We start from the raw sequence: 8,951 nt of genomic DNA, 5'->3' as shown, positions 1-8,951 counted from the left end.
TTATATTTATATCTATATATAATACTTTTATTATTTTTAAATGGAGGGAAAAAACAAAGGGTTTTTTGTTTTGCTCTTTATAAAATAGTTATAATGTGTAGTTACTATGTTATTCAAGGTAAAAATTATTTTCAAAGCACTTGCTCACTTATTTATTGGTGCATTTATTTATATATCTTTGTAGCAGATAAAAATTTAGAAATAACCTCTAGAGTAATATCTTGGGGTTTCTCCAGCTGCTAGCGTAGTCCCATCCGCATTGACTCCCCCAGCTGAAGCAATTTGATCCTCTCAAAACTCAAATTGAGAGTGAGAACTTTCCTTTCTCCCTTATTTCTTTTCACTAAAAATAGCTATCCCATTTTTAAAACAACTGGAAAGTAACTGAAAACTTTCAGGGGTGCTAAATCACTGTCATAAAAAAAATGGAAATACCTCCTCGAGTAAAGCCATTTAACTCTGATTTGCAGGCATGGATTCTGAAGAAAATGGAGAACATGATGATTGCATGCATTCTCTTATTCATTCAACAAACAAATCTTTGATGAGCACCTACTGAGTCTCAGGGACTGTAATCAATGCCTAAAATGCAAAGATAAATGCAGGCCAGTTTCTAAGAAAATGAGAGGATGTTAAGAAAAAAATAGGATTTGTGAAGAGATAATCATGAGAAATAAAATAACAGTGAAATGTGCAAAAGCAATGCTGACACAAAGGAGAGAGAAATCAAAGCCAATTGGGCAAGTAGGGCACTGTCTTGAAGGGTACATAGGAGTGTACTCCAGAGTATTTGTTGATTCTAGCAGACACTGTCCATATCCCCTCAGCACTCCCATTCTGACTAATGGTTGTTTACTTGCATGCAACTGAGGGCTTTCTCTGATGCATTTAGCCATCATGGGGAAGGCTAGTAGTGCTAGAATATTCAGACCCTCAGGTGTCATCCTGAGGTTAATGACAGGTAAGAATTGAATGCTAAATACCCTAAGTTTTTTTGTTTGTTTGTTTTAACCTCAAGTGGAACAAGTGTGAGGCATGTCTATACCATCTCCCAGAGATCCCAGTGACATTGGGCCCCTGTTGTCTATAGTCATGACTTTCTCATTGATGCACCCTGTATTGCCATTCCCCTCTTCTCTTTCTCATTTCTCTACTTTTCTAGTGGTGCTTCCTGTGATGACCATCATAATAAACTACATAGACTCAAATTCCTGTCTTGGGTCTGATCCTGGGGAACCCATTTTAAGACTTTAGGTAATAGACTGGCTGTGAGGGATGGGAGGGGAGACTAAAGGCTCCAGTAACTCTGGTGTGGGAGACAGATGGATAGCAGCACCAGTTAGTGAATATGCATTGCCTCCCACTGCCTAAGGATGTTTTGTTCAGCAAAAATCCATCCCAGCCAAGCCCTGAAGACTACATGGATGTTGTTATAATCCAAACTGCATGTGGAGTTATAAGCCTATGTAATAATAGGTTGCATTGGCTATAGTATCCTCATTTTGCTAGCTTAGGAGTCTCTCCATGTGCATCTGAAAGACCTTGGCCACTCTTCTGTGTTTCCCACTCCAATCTGCATCATTGTCCTGGTCTTATGTCGCTCAGGCACTCTTAAGTTTGGACTGCTGCTTGCCTCCCCTAGTTCAGCTGTTTGCATGCTTCTCCCGGGGCCTTTCGCACCTTTGACAGCTACACTGTTGACACTACTAGAGGCAGACGGTTGCCCCCACAGTGGCAGCTCAACACTACGCTCTGGGCCACTGCTAACCTCCTAAATGCTGCTGTTTTGGTATTTTGCTTGGTGCTTTCAGTGTACATGAAGCCACAGTTACTAAACAAACCAATGAAATAACAAAAGAAAACTTCCCATGCCCAGTGTTATGCTCTGTTATCAGGGTGTCATAGGAGAGTTGCTGGGCCCCAAAGAGTGATTTTTAATAAAAGAGATCCTTCCAGTTTACACGTAGATCTTGTACCATAGGAAACACATTTGACACCAAAATGGCTACATTGGTTAAGGGTTCAGGTAACAGCCATCAAGGTGTACTTGGGATTTCCCTAATACCTAGATCATGTTATTATGTAACTCATTCTGTCTATATTTGCACGATGAATTTGCTCTTACAACAATATAATTTGACCTAGACACTGTGCTTTTTGTAGCTCCTCAAATGTCATGGACATGAGTGTTCTCATGTTGTCTAGTAATGGAGAGTTTTAAGTTCCTAATTTTGTTTTGACCAGTGTCAGAGGCAGCATGGGCATTGCACAGCTCTCGTGCTCTGTCTGAGTTTTGAGTTCATATATTCTTCTAAATTCTTCCCAAATACGCCAGGGTAGGTTCTTTCTCAAACCCTGCCCACTGTACTAACTGTTGGGAACTTAGTCCAAGTTCCTCCTTTATCCTCTGCTCACTAGTTACAGGTGTTGGGTCTGAGTCCCTCTGCCTGAGGCTGGACCTCCTTGGATGCCGGGTCTCAGACGGAGAAGCCATGAGAAGTTGTGGGTGTATAAGAATGAGTCTTTATTGCAGAAGCCAGTGGCCATATAGCCGTCAGACAACACAGTCTTTCACAGCAGTCCATAAAACAGGCAGCCATACACCGGCTGATAAACATATCTTTCCTACAAAGCAGTAGCAGTCTCTGTAGCCTCTCCAGCCCCTCTAGCTCAGCACACTGGCTGGTCTCTTTAGCCTCACATAGTAACTACCTCTGAGCTTCTCTCTCAGTACACTGGCTTGTTAACATGGTAGTTGCCCTAACCGGTTTGGCTCAGTGGATAGAGCGTCAGCCTGCGGACTCAAGGGTCCCAGGTTCGATTCTGGTCAAGGGCATGTACCTTGGTTGTGGGCACATCCCCAGTAGGGAGTGTGCAGGAGGCAGCTGATGTTTCTCTCTCATCAATGTTTCTAACTCTCTATCCCTCTCCCTTCTTCTCTGTAAAAAAATCAATAAAATATATTTAAAAAAAAAACATGGTAGCTATATTTGCGCTCTTTATGAGCTCTTGGCCTTACATCGTAGCAGTGCCAGCTCTCATCTCTGTCTGACCTCTCTAGCTTTTTCCCTAGCCCATTCTCACTTCTCCAGCACACTCCTTCACACTTCAGCAAACTAGCTGGTCAGTAACTTGTATATTATTCCAGAGACAAAGAAGGCTAGTTGACAACAGTGGCATCAATCATTTGGGTTATAGAAGGGCACAGCGTACTGTGAGATTGCTGTGGCCTTGCAGCTGTATTCAGAGTGGCCTTGGCTGTCTGGCAACTCTGGTATGGTTCCCACAACCAGGAAATCTTTAGTCCTTATGCAAATAGATACTGAAAAATAAGACTATCATCTGACTCCTTCACTCACGGAATGGAGCTGAACCTTTGCTTTGGACCAGTGGTTCTCAACTTTCTGGCCCTTTAAATACAGTTCCTTATGTTGTGACCCAACCATAAAATTATTTTCGTTGCTACTTCATAACTGTAATGTTGCTACTGTTATGAATCGTAATGTAAATATCTGATATGAAGGATGGTCTTAGGCGACCCCTGTGAAAGGGTCGTTTGACCGCCAAAGGGGTCGCGACCCACAGGTTGAGAACCACTGCTTTGGACAAACCAGAATCCAATGGACCCTGAATCTTAGATACTTTGTTTTGTATGATTTAGATACTATGTTTCGTATGATTCTCTGACGGTTTTGTTAGAGAAGTATAAATGATTATTATTTATACTTGTATGTTTTCCAGAATGTTGGACAATTTTATTATATTGACTTCCTGATGACCTGATTGAATTTCATAAACAAGCGAAAATCTAAACTGTCTCTTAGGGCCTAGAGAAACCATAATGATCAAAGAGTGTGGTTACTTTGAAGCCAAGATGAGGAAAATGGAAGAGCTTAAGACATATTTATTAGCTTAACTTATATCTTGCCATTCATACATTATAGGTACATGCAGACCATTTTAAAAAACTTATTATGATGGAGAATTTCAAACATATAGAAAAAGAGTATAACAAATACCACATATGCTTCACTCAGCTTCAATAATTATAATCATTACCATCTTGTTTCCTCTCTATACCCATCCACTCTCTAACTCTAATTGTTTTGAAGTAAATCCCAGAAAGTATATCACTTCCTTTCTAAACATTTCAGCTTTATTTCTAAAAGAATCTTCCTTTAAAACATAACAATGCCACTGTCATACCCTGAAAAAGTAGTATTTTCTTACTATCATGAAATACACAGTGCTTATGTTTCTCAGATTATTCTGTGAGACTCCAATAACTTTTAAATAATTAATTTGAATTGAACAAGACTGAATTGACATTTTAAATGTAATTATTACATCTAGTTTAGTTTTAGATTTCTCCTAAAAGTTTCTCCTCTCTCTCTCTTTCTCTTTCGCTTGTTGTTGTTGTAACCAGACAATCAATGGGTCTGGGCTGCCTGTCACTACTTGAGCCAATTCAGCAGAGACAGGGTTGAATCGTATATGAGTGTTTATTCCAGTACTGCTGGCAGGATGGGAGAGCAGCAGGTCATCCACAAAAATCTGCTCTGCACCCCACCATAAGCCGGCGGCTTATATTGGGTAGGAGAACAAAGATTACATGGGGAAGTAGGCAAAAGGGATAAGAATCGGTATCCAAAATAAGCAGTTTACAGGTAATGCAGGCTGGGGGTTTGCCAAGGCCTGCAGGTATGCAAAGGGCTGGGGGTTTTCAAAAGGCTGGCAACTCTGTTTTCTGCAACAAGGTTGTTCATCTTTCGATGATGATAGGCAGCTCATGGATGTGGAAGATGAGCCACATTGCCAGGTGAGCCCCAGGTCCCCATGTGCAACTCTCAGCCAGGTTAGAATGTGTCCTCTTTAATCAAAACAAAACAATCACGGTTAACAGAGCATGATTAATAGTTCTTACAATTATAGCTGGTTCCCAATATTCTATTTCTGCCCTTAATATTTTAAGGAAATGGATAGTAGATTTTGTTGACTATATTCCCGTGGTATTGTTTAAAATGTTTCTCTGTCCCTTGTGGTTTCTATAAGTTAGCAGCTAGATCTAGGGGGCTGCTCATAGTCAGGTTCTTGGTGTTTCGTTTGTTTGATCGCAAGATGACTTTATAGTGTGTACTTTCATCAAAAAAGTATATAATGTTTGGTTTCCTCACTTTTATGATGTGAGACAGTAGCAATCATTGATGATCATAGTCTTGATTAATTATTTTATTATGGATTACAAAATATTCTGTCATTCCTTCTTCATTTATTAGCTGGAGTATTTCTATAAAGAGACCTCCTCAGCATTACCTGTATGGTTACCTTGTAGTATAGTACTTCTCTCCAAAAAGAACACTTTCCAAAATAATAAGTTGGTTCCCTAGTCTCTTCCTAAGGTTACTGGTGGTGGTTTTTATCTATTTATTTTTGCTTGTTTGTTTATTTTGGTATCACAAAAAAAATGTATGGATTTATTTTTATTTTATTTTTAAACATATTTTGTTTTATTGATTTCAGAGAGGAAGGGAGAGGGAGAGAGAGTTGGAAACATCAATGATGAGAGAGAATCATTGATTGGCTGCCTCTTGCACACCCCCTACTGGGGATTGAGCCAGCAACCCAGGCATGTGCCCTTGACTGGAATCAAACCCTTCAGTCCACAGGCTGATGCTCTATCCACTGAGCAAAACTGGCTAGAGCCAAATGTATGGATTTAAATATATTTAAATATATTGATATACAGTGGGGCCTTGACTTACGAGTTTAATTCGTTCTGTGATGGAGCTCGTAACTCAAATTACTCGTATGTCAAATCAATTGTGAACGAGTGAGACACGTGATGCTGGGCTGATGTTGTGGCGTTCACTGTGACATTCGCTGCACCAACTACCAGTGGGGTATCTGAAGCTGGTTCATACCCGAATTTTAGCTCTCAACTCAAAGCAAAAAATCGGCCGAGAGACGGCTCGTATCTCGAAAAACTCGTTAGTCGGGACACTCGTAAGTCAAGGCCCCACTTTCAATCCTTTTTTGTTATTATCCTTATTGATTGTCATGTTTTTCCATCTATAGCCAATGGAAGCTTCTTCACATTGGCTCCTGAGTCCTTTTGATAACACTAATAAACTTCAATAGGCCATATACAACTTTTATTATAGACCACCAATGGATATTCCTGGAGTGTGGGTATATTTTGCTTTCTGGATTATTTATACATTGAAGACATTTACTTAGTGACTAACATTTACTAGGGACTAACAAGGAAGCAGTAAAGCAACAAATATTTCTCATTTCTGTATTTGGACTAATACAATCAATCAAAATAGAAGTTACCAAACATTTATTACGTGGTTGGCACTCTCAAAGGTGCTGTATGCAGAGAAAAAGATGTGAGCTTAGACCCCATACTAAATCTAAACAAATTTCCAATAAGATCAGAGATTTTTCTTCAGAAAACCTTGGATACTTAGAGTTGGCATCATCAACACTTTCACAACTATTGAATAAGCAGATATATAAAGACCACTTATTACTATAATTTATTGTTTTCCTTATGTATACCCACTTCCCATTTCTATCTTATATACTTTCATTGATTTTTTTGTGTCTGACCACTCTTCACTTTAGACACAGTTTTATTATGAAATGGAATTTATTATACATACACATACATGTATTTATGTGCATTGTAATGTGTTTTTATGTGTGTATACATATATATGGGTGTATATAAATTTGATCCAATAGAGTGATATGACTCTTTGGCCTCCTAGGTTATGCATACTAACACATGTTCTAGGGCTCCTGACTCTTTCAGGTAGAAGGCACTTCCAGATGTGGTCATAGACCCTTGAAGGACAGGTCATATCTCAAGTCATCACTGTTTCCTTCTAATTTAACCCTATTTACACTAGCATCCTTTAGGGTATAGTATAAAAGTTTCATTGGTTATAATTCATTTTGTCCTCTGGTGCTATTTCCCATGCTAGCTCAAACAGAATGGAACTGATGCCCTGGCTTGTACTGCTGTGATATTGCCTTCAAGCGTATCAGGCACAGGAAGTTAATTTCCATTATTATTAAGTCAAATCAGTTACATCTGCCCAACAACATTATGAGACATATTTTACTTTAATAAAACAATCACTTTACAAATACTTCAACCCTCCTATATGAGTGGATGTTCGTGTAAAAAGGCATATTAATAGATTCTACTTCTCCTTAATACTGTTTTTCTACAAAGAACCAACCTCAAATTTCTCCAACGTTAAGACATTTTACTTGATGGTTGCTATAGTGCAGTGCTTTTCAATCTTGAGCAATTAACAGGCCAACTTGAAGAATAAAAAATTCCTATTGTCAACCAATGCTGACAAGTTAATTTTATTAAAAGTTACTTATATAAGCACAAATATAAAACAAAAGGGCACACATTTTATGGTTAAAGGGCTTATAGATCTATAATACCACATAATATTTTCAAATTAAATAAAACACAAATACTAAAAAAGGAATAATATTCATGTGTACAACCTTAATGAGACAGCTGATGTTATTTTGAATAAGTTAAATGCCCTTTTGTAATGAAAAAATATATATATAAAAGGCTAATATGCAGTGTCCCCACAGGAGTTCAACCGGGAGCCCGGGAGTTCAATCGCTTGCTATGACATGCGCTGACCACCAAGGGGCAGCGCGGAACGAAGGAAGGCCCCAGCCGGCAGCCCACAGCTGAGGAAGGGAGGCCCCACTAGCAGCCGGAAGGCCCCAATCAGCCCTGATCACTTGCCAGGCCTAGGGACCCTACCAGTGCATGAATTTCATGCACTGGGCCTCTAGTATAGTATAAGCTGCAATGGTACAAGTCCTTTTATTTACAACATGCCTTTTTGTTCTATATGCATTGCACAGTCTCAATTAACTCTTTTTCTCTATTAAAACCTCATGAAACACCTATGTGTACAATTTTTACCATCATGTAGTCCTATGCTCTTGTGCCATCTGCCTACACTACTTACAAAGGTAGAGTATTCTATGCTGTTTTCATTATCCTATAATCAAAGACACAACTTATTAAGGTTAGGAAACTGAAGTTTCAATCTTTAAAAAAATGTTATTCAATTAAAATTATCACTAAGAACAAGAAGTTATGCCCTTAGAACTGGGAAAATAATTTAACATGAACACAATGTCCACATAACTAGGATGACTATGTTCATGCTATTGTTAGAAGAGACCAATACTCTCTTATGGTGCTGGGCAGTGGCAGTGAGATGATTTTGCTCAACTCTAGGCTAAGGTAAGCATTCTGAGCCCAGTTAAGGTAGGTCAGGGTAAGCTATGATGTTTAGTATTTTGGGGGAGGGAATTTTTTTCTCTACCCTTCTAGGTTATTAGATCTTCTGTCTGATTTAAAAATCAAATTGGCATGAGATAGATTAGCAGAAAAAAATACAAATTAAAGTTTGGTAACATGTATACCTCATGTATACATGGTAGAGACCCAGGAAAATTGTCTAACTCCCCGAAATGGCTGAAGCCACCACCTTCATCAAAAGACAAAAGAAGATATTGGGGATGCAGAGTTCATTATGGGAGGTTACTAGGAAAAGCACAGTAAACCAGGGTAATATTGTTATGAAGTTTTAAGTTTATGTCTTTAAGGCAGGCCTGATACAAAGAGGAAAATACCCTTACAGATGGAGATTTCCCTTACAAATGTGAAAGTCCTTCACAAAGGGTTTTCAGAATTTCTCCCATATCTGCAGTTTCTTAAAATTAAGCAGGCCAAAATAATATTCCCAGAGGCATAATTGGGGGTGACAAACTCTGCTCCCCATCGACAGGGTAAGTGTATTAAATGTATTTTTGATTTAGGATATTTTCAATTTATATGGATTTATCAGGACATAATCTCATCATAAGTTGAGGAGAATCTGCACTCCTTT

Source organism: Myotis brandtii, unplaced genomic scaffold (assembly GCF_000412655.1).
Source record: "Myotis brandtii unplaced genomic scaffold, ASM41265v1 scaffold835, whole genome shotgun sequence".
NCBI classification, from domain to species: Eukaryota; Metazoa; Chordata; class Mammalia; order Chiroptera; family Vespertilionidae; genus Myotis; species Myotis brandtii.
This window is presented reverse-complemented; position numbering follows the sequence as displayed.